The 16401-nt window shown below is 35.7% G+C and overlaps 1 protein-coding gene across 1 annotated transcript in view; it reads left to right on the top strand.

The window, feature by feature from the left end:
* The first annotated feature begins 523 nt into the window (after positions 1 to 523).
* LOC134634487 (uncharacterized) overlaps positions 524 to 16401 on the top strand; it is a 70321-nt gene continuing 54443 nt past the window's right edge. Inside the window, exon 1 of the mRNA XM_063483720.1 lies at positions 524 to 596. The gene's annotated coding sequence lies outside the window, so the exon portion shown is untranslated. The remainder of the gene's footprint in view (positions 597 to 16401) is intronic.

The raw sequence follows: 16401 nt of genomic DNA, 5'->3' as shown, positions 1-16401 counted from the left end.
AATGAGCATAATGTCTGCAAAAAAGAGGCAGAACAACCTGGTTCTGCTCAAATTCACCAATCAGAGCTACTGCCTCTGTCTGCTTCATTAGGCTGTGTACTTGTATGTATTTCGGCCCATATTAGAAAAACTGCTAAACTCACAAAACTTTGCAGAATTGTAATAAATGATCAATATAAATTACAGGTCTGTGATTTTTGTAGTGAAAAAAAACCACGTTGGCCAAGCTGGGATTGAACCCACGACCTTTGTGCTGCAGAGCCGTGTCATTACTGATTGCGCCACCTGGAAAGGGGGCGGCGGCCTGAAAGACAGAGACTTCAGCAGTCAGAAATAGATCGCGGTGAAAGGCGAAAAACGCCGGTTTTTGGTGTTACAAAACGTCGTGTAACTCAAAAACTAGGAGGGCTAGCAGCATAATTCTTGTACTGGGTGAATCAGCGGACTTTGGTGTACTTTGACTGCGATTTCCATTGCTCTTTGTACCTCTGTCGCGGAGATATGACGAGAGAAGAAACGGCTTCATTTCCAGAGTTTAAAGACGGAGAGAAGGACAGATTTCCACCCCTGGAACAAACGTAATTCATTGCTCAACGGTAAGATAATTGTAAAAACTGCTTCCACTGTGAGTGTCAGCAGTGTCTGAAGATATATTGGCACAAGCCTCATGTCCTAACTTTGCTTTGTTAAAGAGATATGGCGATTTGAAAATGCCTCCCGTTACAGAATTTCAGCTCTGAATTTCAAAACCTCCACATAGACTTTGAATGGGAACTTGTCAGACCTTGTGTCACTTCGAGGCAAATTGCGAAAAAACGGTAAATCTCACAATAAAGATAGTAACATTGTCTGAAAGCCAGCAAAAATACCTACGTTTTGATGTATAATTTGTGGGGGTTGAGTGGAAATTGAGCGAGTAGCAAGAAGTTGTTCAGACATGAAGAGAAAATTCAGAACAGACCAGCACACACTCTGAGTTAATTGCATAGCAACCATAGCAACGCATGTATTTTCTGAAAAATCACAATTTTGCAACTGAAAACTTAAAGAGAGATAAGATTAAAACGGTAGAAGATCTGAAAAAGCTGAATCACACAGGAATAGCCCAATAATCTGAGAACATTTTAAAGTTTGAATGGAGTTTCTAGGTGAAAGTATGAGGAAGCAGTTAAGTTTGAAAACCAAGAAAGTTTTAGCAGAATTGTGGAAGTTTTCCATTCATTTCAATGGGACAAATTAAAGGAAAAAAGTGTAATATTTTAAAAAGTATAATAGTAATAAACACCAAAAGTCATAGCTGGAATTAGCAGTAAGAGCAGAACAGTTTAGAGTTTGAACTGAGAAAATCGGCTGAAAACTGAGGGAGTAGTTAAGTGCCGAAAAACGTACGGAAGCAACCAGAATAATAAAGAATAAAGAGAAACAGGAAAACAATAGTGTGGATGCCATGAGGCATCCACACAACTAGAAAAATTTGCATTTCCTGCGAAAATGCTGTGTGGATGCCTTAACGCTGAAGCTGTCTGCTGAAAAGCTGAAAACGATGAAAAGTTGCATGGTGGTGAAAAAAAAAACATTGCCCTGAGCAGGATTTGAACCTGGCCCTCCTAGTCTAAAGGCAACTACTCATCTCACTGAACCAAAGTGATTCTCACAAAAAAGAGGTGGAGAGACGGACAATTTTGCTGAAATGAGCAGAACCTGCTGAGAATTGTGCTGATAAGAGGAGAAAAGGCTGAAAATTTTGCAGAAAAGAAGTGAATCAGCAGAATTTCTGCTGAAAAGAGGCAAAGAAGCAGAACGTTGCGCTGAAAAGAGGTGAATGAGCAGAATTTCTGCTGAAAAGAGGCAGAACAACCTGGTTCTGCTCAAATTCACCAATCAGAGGTACTGCCTCTGTCTGCTTCATCAGGCTGTGTACTTGTATGTATTTCTGCCATGGAGCGTTAAGAAGAATCTGAGGTCCATATTAGAAAAGCTGCTAAAAAGGGGTGGAAAAAAAAGAAAATTTTGCTGAAAAGGGGTGAAGAAGCTAAAGTATACCAAATCAAAGTATTTGTGCCAAAACATAGTATTTCTGCCATATTGTAGTATTTGTGCCACAAAAGTTACTACATTACAACATGAATACGGATTAAAGATGAAAGAAACTGGCAACAAATTCCTCCACTACAAACCAGTCTGATACCACTTCTTTGCAGTGTTCACGTTTACTAAGGCACTACTCAAAAGGTGCCACAAGAGGGCACTCCAACACAAGAGATGACCTATGTACACTGATGCACTTAGTAACAGTCAGCCTCCTACTTAGCCACTACGTAATACAGCGGAAATCCAGTAGCAGAAATGCAATGTTTTGGCAGAAACATTGTAATTTCACTCAAATACTATGAAATAGCAGTAATACTATGATTTGGCAGAAATACTATGTTTCAGTACAAATACTATGACAAAGCAGAAATACTATAACTTAGAAGTAATACTATAACAAAAGGGATTCCTCAAAATACTATGAAATTGCAGTAATTCTATGATTTGGCAGAAATACTGTACTCCGTACAAATACAATGCTTTGGTAAAAATACTATATTTTGATTTTAACTCTATGATTTGAAAAAGATGAAAGCATTGAAAAAGGTGAAAAGGCTGAAAGGAGCAGAAAAGAGATGAATCAGCAGAATTTCTGCAGAAAAGAGGCAAAGAAGCAGAACGTTGCGCTCAAAAGAGGTGAATGAGCAGAATTTCTGCTGAAAAGAGGCAAAGAAGCAGAACGTTGCGCTGAAAAGAGGTGAATGAGCAGAATTTCTGCTGAAAAGACGCAGAATTTCTGCTGAAAAGAGGCAGAAGGTTCTGTATGTAGAAAAAGAAACACGATGAACCATGTGTGAAATAAATAAAGAAATGAAATGCAAGAACAACCTGATTCTGCTCAAATTCACCAATCAGAGCTACTGCCTCTGTCTGCTTCATTAGGCTGGGTACTTGTATGTATTTCGGTCCATATTAGAAAAGCTGCTAAAATTATAAAACTTTGCAGAATTGTAATAAATGATCAATATAAATGACAGGTCTGTGATAGTGTTTAAATTTGTAATGAAGAAAAAATGTTGAAGCAAGGTGGGATTGAACCCAGGACCTTTGAGGTGCAGAGCCGTGTCATTACTGATTGCGCCACCTGGCAAGGGGGCGGGCGGCTGAAAAACAAATAGATCAGCAATCAGAAATAGATCGCGGTGAGAGGCGAAAAGCGCCGTTTTTTGGAGTTACAAAACGTCGTGTAACTCAAAAACTAGGAGGGCTAGCAGCATAATTCTTGTACTGGGTGAATCAGCGGACTTTGGTGTATTTTGACTGTGATTTACATAGCTCTTTGTACCTCAGTCGCGGAGATATGACGAGAGAAGAAACGGCTTCATTTTCAGAGTGTGAGAACTGAGAGGAGGACAGATTTCCACCCCTCAAACAAACGTAATTTATGGCTCAACGGTAAGATGAATGTAAAAACTGCTTCCACTGTGAGTGTCAGGAGTGTCTGAAGATATATTGGCACAAGCCTCATGTCCTAACTTTGCTTTGTTAAGGAAATATGGCGATTTGAAAATCCCTCTCATTAGAGAATTTCAGCTCTGAATTTCAAAACCTCCACATAGACTTTGAATGGGAAGTAACCAGACTATGTGTCACTTCGAGGCAAATTGCGAAAAAACGGTAAATCTCACAATAAATATAGTAACATTGTCTGAAAGCAGGCAAAAATACCTACGTTTTGATGTATAATTTGTGGAGGTTGAGTGGAAATTGAGCAAGTAGTAAGAAGTTGTTCAGACATGAAGAGAAAATTCAGAACAGACCAGCACACACTCTGAGTTAATTGCATAGCAACCATAGCAACGCATGTATTTTCTGAAAAATCACAATTTTGCAACTGAAAACTTAAAGAGGTATAAAATTAAAACGGTAGAAGATCTGAAAAAGCTGAATCACACAGGAATAGCCCAATAATCTGAGAACATTTTAAAGTTTGAATGGAGTTTCTAGGTGAAAGTATGAGGAAGCAGTTAAGTTTCAAAACCAAGCAAGTTTTAGCAGAGTTGTGGAAGTTTTCCATTCATTTCAATGGGACAAATTAAAGGAAAAAAGTGTAATATTTTAAAAAGTATAATAGTAATAAACACCAAAAGTCATAGCCATCATTAGCAGAAAGAGCTGAACAGTTCAGAGTTTGAACTGAGAAAATCGGCTGACAACTGAGGAAGTAGTTAAGTGCCAAAAAGTGTACGGAAGCAACTAGAGGAATAACTAGAAAAACTAGAAAAAATTTGCATTTCCTGCGAAAATGCTGTGTGGATGCCGGAACGCTGAAGCTGTCGTCTGAAAATGACTGAAGAAGTTGAAAAGCTGCAAAGATTGTATGGCAATAAAGAAACTGAAAAATTATGCTGAAAACAAGTGAAGAAGCAGAAACTTTTGCTGAAAAGAGGTGAAAAGGCCAAATTCTGCTTTAAAGGGGTACAGAAGTTCAAATTTGTACTGAAAAGAGGTGAAAAGGTTCCTTCTGAAATGAGTAGAAGATACTGAGATTTGTATTGATAAGAGGTGAAAGGCTGAAAATTCTGCTTAAAATAGGTGAATCAGCAGAATTTCTACTGAAAAGAGGTAAAGAAGTAGAATGTTGCACTGAAACAGGTGAATCAGCAGAATGTCTGCTAAAAAAGAGATTTCTGTTGGAAACACCTGAAAAAGCTGGGATTTGTGCTGAAAAGGGGTGAAAAAACTCACAATTCTGCTGAAACGGGGTGAAGAAGAGGTGTTGGGCTGTTGAGAAGAGTTAAATAAGTTGAACTGACAAATGCGATGATATGGCACAAATACTATGATTGGGTACAAGTACTATTATTTGACACAAGTACTATGATTTAGTACAAATACTATGATTTGGCAGAAATAGTATGATTTGGCAATAATACTGCATTTTAGCACAACTACTGAGATTTGATTGAAATACTATGATTTAGAAAAGATATTATGACTTTGTACAAATACTATGATTTGGCAGAAATACTATTATTTAGTTGAAATACTATGATTTTCCAGAAATACTATGCCTTAGTAGTAATACTATAACATATCAGATATATGATGATTTTGCAGACATTCTGGTTTTACACAAATACTATAATGTGGCAGAAATACTATGTTTTAGCACAAATACTATGATTTCCTATAAATACCATGATTTGGCACATATACTGTATTCAGCAGATATACTATAACAAAATAGAGAGTCTACGACTTAGTAATAATACTATAACATAATAGATATACTATGATTTTGCAGACAGTCTATGTTTTTGCACAACTACCACAGTGTGGCAGAAATACTATGATTTGGTACAAGTACTATGATTTAGTAGAAATACTCTTTTGGCACAAATACTATGTTTCAGTACAAATACTATGATTTGGCAATAATACTGCATTTCAGCACAACTACTAAGATTTGATTGAAATACTATGATGTAGAAGAAATACTAGGATTTCGTACAAATACTATGTTTTGGTTCGAATACGATGATTTGCAAAAAATAGTATGATTTGGCACAAGTACCATGATTTAGTACAAATACTACGAATTGGCAGAAATACTGTGACTTAGTAGTAATACTTTAACATAACAGATATACTGTGATTTAACAGATTTAACTGTTTTTGCACGAATAATATGATTTTGCTCAAATACTGTGAAATTGCAGTAATACTATCATTTTGACGGAACACTATGATTAGGTAGAAATACTATGCCTTAGTAGTAATACTATGACATAACAGATATACTGTGATTTTGCAGACATAGTATGTTTTTGCACAAATACTACGATTTTCGCTCAAATACTGTGAAATTGCAGTAATACTATGATATTGAAGGAATACTATGATTAGGTAGAAATACTATGCCTTAGTAGTAATACTATAACATAACAGATATACTGTGATTTTGCAGACATAGTATGTTTTTGCACAAATACTACGATTTCGCTCAAATACTGTGAAATTGCAGTAATACTATGATTTTGAAGGAATACTATGATTAGGTAGAAATACTATGCCTTAGTAGTAATACTATAACATAACAGATATACTGTGATTTTGCAGACATAGTATGTTTTTGCACAAATACTACGATTTTGCTCAAATACTGTGAAATTGCAGTAATACTATGATTTTGAAGGAATACTATGATTAGGTAGAAATACTATGCCTTAGTAGTAATACTATAACATAACAGATATACTGTGATTTTGCAGACATAGTATGTTTTTGCACAAATACTACGATTTTGCTCAAATACTGTGAAATTGCAGTAATACTATGATTTTGAAGGAATACTATGATTAGGTAGAAATACCATGCCTTAGTAGTAATACTATAACATAACAGATATACTACGATTTTGCTCAAATACTGTGAAATTGCAGTAATACTATGATTTTGAAGGAATACTATGATTAGGTAGAAATACTATGCCTTAGTAGTAATACTATAACATAACAGATATACAGTGATTTTGCATAAGTATGTTTTTGCACAAATACTACGTTTTAGCACAAATACTATGATTTGCTATAAATACTATGATTTGGCCCATATACTATATTCAGCAGATATACTATAACATAACAGAAATTCTACGACTTAGTAGTAATAGTATAACATAACAGAAATTTTACTTGGGCACAAATACTATAACTTGGCACAAATACCATGATTTGGCAAAAAAATACCATGATTTGGCAGAAATACTATGATAGGGTATGAATACTATGAATAGGCACAAGTACTATGATTTAGTACAAATACTATGATTTGACAGAAATACTATGCCTTAGTAGTAATACTATAACATAACAGATATACTGTGATTTTGCAGACATAGTATGTTTTTGCACGAATACTATGATTTTGCTCAAATACTATGAAACTGCAGTAATACTATGATTTTGAAGGAATACAATGATTAGGTAGAAATACTATGCCTTAGTACTAATACTACAACATAGCAGTTATAATGTGATTTTGCAGACATTCTATGTTTTTGCACGAATACTACGATTTCGCTCAAATACTATGAAATTGCAGTAATACTATGATTTTGAAGGAATACTATGATTTGGTAGAAATACTATGCCTTAGTAGTAATACTATAACATAACAGATATAGTGTGATTTTGCATAAGCATGTTTTTGCACAAATACTACAATTGGGCAGAAATACTACGTTGTAGCACAAATACTATGATTTGCTATAAATACTATGATTTGGCCCATATACTATATTCAGCAGATATATTATAACATAACAGAAATTCTGCGACTTAGTAGTAATACTATAACATAACAGAAATTTTACTTGGGCACAAATACTATAACTTGGCACAAATACCATGATTTGGCAAAGAAATGCCATGATTTGGAAGAAATACTATGAAAGGGTATGAATACTCTGAATAGGCACAAGTACTATCATTTAGTACAAATACTATGATTTGACAGAAATACTATGCCTTAGTAGTAATACTATAACATAACAGATATACTGTGATTTTGCAGACATTCTATATTTTTGCACAAATACTACGATTTTGCTCAAATACTATGAAATTGCAGTAATACTATGATTTTGAAGGAATACTATGATTAGGTAGAAATATTATGCCTTAGTAGTAATACTATAACATAACATATGCTATGATTTGGCAGACATAGTATGTTTTAGGACAAATACTACGATTTTGCTCAAATACTACGATTTTGAAGGAATACTATGATTTGGTAGAAATACTATGCCTTAGTAGTAATACTATAACATAACAGATATAGTGTGATTTTGCATAAGTATGTTTTTGCACAAATACTACAATTGGGCAGAAATACTACGTTTTAGCACAAATACTATGATTTGCTATAAATACTATGATTTGGCACATATACTATAATCAGCAGATATACTATAACACAACAGAAATTCTACGACTTAGTAGTAATACTATAACATAACAGAAATTTTAATTGGGCACAAATAACATGATTTGGCACAAATAACATGATTTGGCACAAATAACATGATTTGGCACAAATAACATGATTTGGCACAAATACCATGATTTGGCACAAATACCATGATATGGCAGAAATACTATGATTGGGTACAAATACTATGATTTGGCACAAGTACTATGACTTAGTACAAATACTATGATTTGGCACAAATACTATGATTTAGCAGAAATACTATGTTTTAACATAATATCTTTTGACAGAAATGTCTCCTAAAAGGTACTATTTCTGCTTTTTAGCAGAAATACTGTAATTTTGCATAAATACTATGATTTGGGATAAATACAATGATTTGGCAGATATACTATATTCAGCACATATACTATAACATAACAGAAATACCTCTAGCTACTAGTAATACTATAACATATCAGAAATGTCATGATTTGACACAAAAACCATGATTTGGCACAAATACCATGATTTGGCAAGAAATACTATGTTTTTGGCGCAAATACTATGATTTGGCACATATACTATAATCAGCAGATATATTATAACATAACAGAAATTTTAATTGGGCACAAATAACATGATTTGGCAACAAAATACCATGATTTGGCACAAATACAATCATATGGCAGAAATACTATGATTGGGTACAAATACTGTGACTTGGCACAAATACTATGATTTAGCAGAAATACTATGTTTTAACATAAATAATATCTTTTGACAGAAATTTCTGCTAAAAGGTACTATTTCTGCTTTTTAGCAGAAATACTGCAATTTTGCATAAATACTATGATTTGGGATAAATACTATGAATTGGCAGATATACTATATTCAGCACATATACTATAACATAACAGAAATACCTCCACCTAGTAGTAATAGTATAACATATCAGAAATGTCATGATTTGACACAAAAACCATGATTTGGCACAAATACCATGATTTGGCAAAAATACTATGATTTCCCAGAATTACTATGATTGAGCAGAAGTACTAAGATGTAGTAGAAGTACTTTGATTTAGCAGAAATACTATTATGGAGGACTAATACTTTAACATGGGAGAAATATTGATACACACACATATACACAGAGAGTAAAGGGAACAGTGGCTGTTAAGACTCTGGACTTGGTATATCTAGGTCAGCTAAATTGGCTGCACCTGCTGTAATCAGCCCTTACACACACAGACACAGAGAGAAGTATGAGTCTTCTTCAGTGTATTTCTCACATTCAGGATTCCCCTCGAACAAATGGCCATAATTTCCTAACCGTAGGGGCTAGAACGCTCATTCTGACACCGTTTTGTTCAGACGAGATGGGGGAATCTGCAGGTCTTTATAATTCAGAGATAAAATATAAATTATTGAAGATATATGACTTGTAATACACTGTAACTGAGTAGAGGCGAAGAAAAACTGCCTTGACTTGCCCTCAAACAACGTTTTGTAACTCTAAATCTATATGGACCATCAAAATCATTCTTTCACCGTAAGAAACAGAAGGCTTTGGTGAACAGTCATGGAAATTTTCAGGTCTCTGTGGAAATCCATCAAAAAGATATGACGAGAGAAAAAAGTGCTGCATTTCCAGAGTTTAAAAACCTGAAGAAATCTGAGCGAATGACGAATTTCCTACCCTCAAACAAGTGTAACTCATCTCAGAACGGTAATAGGTGAGAAAAAACTTCTTGAATTGTGAGCATCAGGAGTGTCTAAAGATATATTGGCACAAGCCTCATGTCTCAAATTTGTTTCATTAAGGAGATATGACAATTTGAAAATGCCTCTCATTAGAGAAATCCAGTGCTGATTTTGAACAAACTCTCCATTGACTTTCTATGGAGAGTTTTCAAACTTTGTGTTGCTCTGAAGAGATTTGCAAAAAATCTGTAAATTCCACAAGAATGATACTGACATTTTCTGAAAGCCAACAAAAATACCTACGTTTTGATGTATAATTTGTGGGAGTTGAGTGGAAATTGAGCGAGTAGCAAGAAGTTGTTCAGACATGAAGAGAAAATTCAGAAAGGACAAGTGCACACTCTGAGTTAATTGCATAGCAACCATAACAACGCATGTATTTTCTGAAAAATCACAATTTTGCAACTGAAAACATAAAGAGGTATAAGATTAAAATGGTAGAAGATCTGAAAAAGCTGAATCATACAGGAATAGCCCAATAATCTGAGAACATTTTAAAGTTTGAATGGAGTTTCTGGGTGAAAGTATGAGGAAGTAGTTAAGTTTCAAAAACAAGCAAGTTTTAGCAGAATTTCTGAAGATTTCCATTCATTTCAATGGGACAAATTAAAGGAAAAAAGTGTAATATTTTAAAAAGTATAATAGTAATAAACACCAAAAGTCATAGCCGGCATTAGCAGAAAGAGCAGAACAGTTTAGAGTTTGAACGGAGAAAATCGGCTGAAAACTGAGGGAGTAGTTAAGTGCCAAAAAGTGTACGGAAGCAACTAGTAAATAGTGGAATAAAGAATAAAGAGAAACAGGAACTCAATAGTGTGGAAGCCCTTGAGGGCATCCACACAACTAGAAAAAGTTTGCATTTCCTGCGAAAATGCTGTGTGGATGCCTTAACGCCGAAGCTGTCTGCTGAAAATAGCTGAAAAAGATGAAAAGTTGCAAAAAATTGTATGGCGGTGAAGAAGTGAAAATTCTGCTGAAAACAGGTGAAGAAGCACAAATTTTTGCTGAAAAGTGGTGAAAAGCCAAATATTCTACTGAAAAGGGATACAGACAGAGAAATTTTTGCTGAAAAGTGGTGAAAAGAAATTATGCCTTGGACAGGATTTGAACCTGGCCCTCCTGGTCTCAAGGAAGCTACTCATCTCACTGAGCCAAACTCATTCTCTCAAAGAAGGGGTGGATAGACTGACAATTCTGCTGAAATTATCAGAAGCTGCTGAGAATTGTGCTGATAAGAGGCGAAAAGGATGAAAATTTTGCAGAAAAGAGGTGAATCAGCAGACGTTTTGCAGAAAAGAGGCAAAGAAGCAGAACGTTGCGCTGAAAAGAGGTGAATCAGCAGAGTTTCTGCTGAAAAGAGCTTTTTTTTTCTGAAAACAGCCAAAAAACCTGGAATTTGTGCTGAAACGGGGTGAAGAAGCTAAAGTATACCAAATCAAAGTATTTGTGCCAAAACATAGTATTTCTGCCATATTGTGGTATTTGTGCCACAAAAGTTACTACATTACAACATGAATACGGATTAAAGATGAAACAAACTGGCAACAAATTCCTCCACTACAAACCAGTCTGATACCACTTCTTTGCAGTGTTCACGTTTACTAAGGCACTACCCAAAAGGCGCCACAAGAGGGCACTCCAACACAAGAGATGACCTATGTACACTGATGCACTTAGTAACAGTCAGCCTCCTACTTAGCCACTACGTAATATAGCGATAACATAGCAGAAATACTGTGATTTTGTTGAAATACTAAGTTTTAGGACAAATACTATGATTTGGCAGAAATACTATGATATAGCAGCAATACTACGTTTTGGTACAAATGCTGCGCTTAGGCACAAATATTATGATTTGGCAGACACTATGATTTAGCAGAGATAATATGATTTGGCAGAAATACTAAACTTTGGCACAAATACTATAATTGAGTGCAAGTACTTTAAGATAACAGAAAAACTATGATTTAGCAGAAATACAATGTTTTTGCAGAAACACTGTAATTTCACTCAAATACTTTGAAATAGCCGTAATACTATGATTATGGCAGAACATAACAGAAATTCTACGACTTAGTAGTAATACTATAACATAACATAACAGAAATATTAATTGGGCACAAATACTATAATTTGGCACAAGTACCATGTTTTGGCAAAATCCCATAATTTGGCACAAATACTATGATTTGGCAGACACTATGATTTAGCAGAGATAATATCATTTGGCAGAAATACTAAACTTTGGCACAAATACTATAATTGAGTACTTTAAGATGAGAGAAATACTATGATTTAGCAGAAATACAATGTTTTTGCAGAAACACTGTAATTTCACTCAAATACTATAAAATAGCAGTAATGCTATGATTTGGCAGAAATACTATGTTTCAGTACAAATACTATGACTTAGAAGTAATACTGTAACAAAAGGGATTCCTCAAAATACTATGAAATTGCAGTAATTCTATGATTTGGCAGAAATACTGTACTTCGTACAAATACAATGCTTTGGTACAAATACTATATTTTGATTTGAATATTATGATTTGCAACAAATACTATGATTTGGCACGAGTAGTATGATTTAGTACAAATACTACGAATTGGCAGAAATACTGTGACTTAGTAGTAATACTATAACATAACAGATATACTGTGATGTTGCAGACATAGTATGTTTTTGCACATATCCTACGATTTCGCTCGAATACTATGAAATTGCAGTAATACTATGATTTTGAAGGAATACTATGATTTGGCACAAGTACTATGATTTAGTACAAATACTCTTATTGGCAAAAATACTATGCCTTTGTAGTAATACTATAACATAACAGATATACTGTGATTTTCCAGACATAGTGTGTTTTTTTTCACAAATACTACGATTTTGGTCAAATACTATGAAATTGCAGTAATACTATGATTTAGAAGGAATACTATGATTTGGTAGAAATACTATGTGTCAGAAGAAAATTATGTTTTGATCAGTTACATGAAATGTATTTTTTATGTTTATCAGTGAAGCACATGTCTACGTGACTTTTCACCTAATAACTTTTGACATGAACTCTTCTGTGATAAACAACTTACAGCTTCCTCTTATTATTCTAGAACATACAGATTTAGAAAAGGGGAACCTCAGCTCTGAGTTCTGAGAATAATGTTGTCATCTTTGTATACACACACACACATACACACAGAACAATCTTGTATAAATAAAGAACGCAGACGGTGACAAAGCGCGAGTCCATGAGTGTCTCCTGTGTGAGCGCTTCTGTGACCGTCCTCGCGAGTAAAAGAAACTGCAGTGTGTTTGTGCTTTCTACCTCAGGAGTCTTGGCTAAAGAAAGAACGGCAGGGTGATTTAAAGAAATCCCCTGTCATTTAAATTGGTCCTTCGAGCCTAGAGATGGAAACACCAGACACGTTTCTGTGACTCCAATAAGGTCTGATTGCTGCATCCTGACGTCGTGGGAAAGCCAGAACCGAAGTCTGTCGACAGCCCTCTCCAGGTAGAGGTGAAAGCCCTGGGCGTAAATTCGTATCCAGGCCGGGCCTGGTCCACGACGTTGGGGTCCAGCCAGATGACCTGATAACCAGCAAAAGACGACTGAGGGTGAGAAAACTCTGTTGGTTTTAAACCGCCGGAAGGGTTTAGAAGAATGCGCAAAATAGGTTTGCTGTAGCCGTAATTACTTCGTGAAATGCGCAAAATAGGTTAGAAGTAGCCGGAATTACTTCGAAATACGCGTAAAATAGGTTAGAAGTAGCCGGAATTACTTCGGAAAAACACGTGAAATAGGTTGAGTTCGCCGGAAGGAACTAAATTTAGGCTGGTTTTAGAGGTAGCCGGAATTACCTCGTAATAAATTATATTTAGACTGGTTTCAGAAGTAGCCGGAATTACTTCGTGACAAATTAGCGCGCAAATGTCTATCTGTGTGTATGTATATGTGTTTTGTGTATGTGTTTTGGAGGTAAACTAATTTTACAGCACAATACGCTGCTGAGTTGCCTCCAGTTGTTATTGTTGTTTTATTTGCTGTAAGACGCTGAAGTACTGGTGACGAAGAAGTAGGTTGGGTTCTGTCCCGTAAAACTGACATCGCTCCGTGGAAGTAGTCCCGGAGTAGAAGGGCGTGTCAGCAACCACTTCTGAGTCTCATACCAGAGAAAGCTCTGCAGTTGTGTTGTAACAATGGGGAATCAGCCCACAAAACTCACTGCTGACGAGCAGTGGTTAGAAAAGAAATGTCCAGGCGCCGGACAAATCAGTGCTTGTAGATGGAGAAATCCTAAGAAAACAAAATGTCCCACTTGGGAAGGGAAATGCAGCCCCTCAACACTTACACAGTTGAAAGAAGCTCTTTTGCAAGAAATAGCAGAAACAAAAAACTTAAAAAAGAAAGGAAAACTCTCGCAAGAATCACAATATTTCCAGGCCTGGAAAGAAGAAGCAGTTAGACGAGAATGGAGAATAAACAAGCAAAATTAACACCTGATGAGAAATGTTTAGAAAAACAACAAACCAGAGTAGGGCTAATCCAAAAGAAAGACAGAGGAATGCATAGTGGAACAGCAAGAGGTAGAGGTAGACCTAAACACACACCAAAAAGTGACTCTATTACTATATGCTGGAGGTGTGGAAAAGAGGGACATTTTGTACGTGACTGTAAGAGACAAAGAAGCAGTTCAGACTAGGAAGAACATAATAATCCCTCGTCATATAAAAGATTAGAGATCAAAGTTTAAAAAAGGCTGGATACAGACCCAACTGAATACACATAAATACAAGAGAAATAGGTGTAATAAATAAAAGGTTAACTTAAATTAGAGCTTATCTGTACTATATTCAAACTAATAATAGGAAGGATAACAACCTGTAAACTGGTATTAACAAGTGAAACTGCTGGTTGTTCAGTGAAACAAAATTGGGTAGACAACCATGCCCAGAATGAATGAAAGTAGATAATTCACACGAAAACATTTTAAAATAAAATAGAGAGATGCATAAGGTATATTAAGGCTGCGTCATTGTTCAGCCAAGGACAGAGTGTGAGAAGGTAGATGTCTCCAGCTTGGGAGGGGGTGAAACTGCAGATCACCCCCAAGCCCTGGATGGACACATAATAAAATATAAAATAATAATTTGTGTATATTAGTAGTATAGTAGTATAGTTGTATATTCTAATATACTAATAAATATTGTAATGTACTATTGCTGTTATAAAAAAATAACATTAATAATATTAATATTAAATAATAAGAGGCACCTCAGTCAGTTATGATGTGAGGTGGATAATTGTTAAAAGTAGTCTGATTCAAGCTTAAGGTTTGCTCAAACTCAGTACAATGATATATGAGTTGAAGAAAATAAGGAAAATACCTAATCTAATCAAGTGCATAGAGACACTTGACCTGCTTGTAAACCTGTCATCCTAGATGAGACTTTGTTGTGATGAAGAGCAATCCTATACTAACAACTAATAAGCCAAAACCCTGTATATAACAGCTAAGACTACAGGTTTGAAAAGCTGAATTAAATATGTGGATATTACTAAGCTAATGAGCAAGTTACACATTTTTTATTTTTATTTGTTTTTTAGACTAGAAGATGCATGTCTGTGAGCTCAGTTTTTTTCCTCACATTTCTGCTTTGTTACTGGCAGCAACTTTTTTCTTTTTGCGTCCTGACTCGTGTGTAGAGCCTTAATGACATCGGCAATTTGTTTTTGTTTTTGTTTGTTTGTTTTGTTGGTTTGAAAAATAACTTTGTGATCATACTTGTGGATCACAGTGACACATAATGATTAGGCATATGATTTACTAATGTCTAGTTTTAAAGCTGTGAGCAATGCATCCACATAGAGATTAGAAGCCTGGTGCATGATGTACAGTGGGGCAAAAAAGTATTTAGTCAGCCACCGATTGTGCAAGTGCCCCCACCTAAAATGATGACAGAGGCCAGTAATTTGCACCAGAGGTACACGTCAACTGTGAGAGACAGAATGTGAAAAAAAAAATCCATGAATACACATGGTAGGATTTGTAAAGAATTTATCCGTAAATCAGGGTGGCAAATAAGTATTTGGTCAATAACAAAAATACAACTCAATACTTTGTAACATAACCTTTGTTGGCAATAACAGAGGTCAAACGTTTACTATAGGTCTTTACCAGGTTTGCACACACAGTAGCTGGTGTTTTGGCCCATTCCTCCATGCAGATCTTCTCGAGAGCAGTGATGTTTTGGGGCTGTCGCCGAGCAACACGGACTTTCAACTCCCGCCACAGATTTTCTATGGGGTTGAGGTCTGGAGACTGGCTAGGCCACTCCAGGACTTTCAAATGCTTCTTACGGAGCCACTCCTTTGTTGCCCGGGCGGTGTGTTTTGGATCATTGTCATGTTGGAAGACCCAGCCGCGTTTCATCTTCAAAGTTCTCACTGATGGAAGGAGGTTTTGGCTCAAAATCTCACGATACATGGCCCCATTCATTCTGTCCTTAACACGGATCAGTCGTCCTGTCCCCTTGGCAGAAAAACAGCCCCATAGCATGATGTTTCCACCCCTATGCTTCACAGTAGGTATGGTGTTCTTGGGATGCAACTCAGTATTCTT

The sequence above is a fragment of the Pelmatolapia mariae genome, linkage group LG9, assembly GCF_036321145.2.
Source record: "Pelmatolapia mariae isolate MD_Pm_ZW linkage group LG9, Pm_UMD_F_2, whole genome shotgun sequence".
Lineage (NCBI taxonomy): Eukaryota > Metazoa > Chordata > Actinopteri > Cichliformes > Cichlidae > Pelmatolapia > Pelmatolapia mariae.
This window is presented reverse-complemented; position numbering and strand designations above follow the sequence as displayed.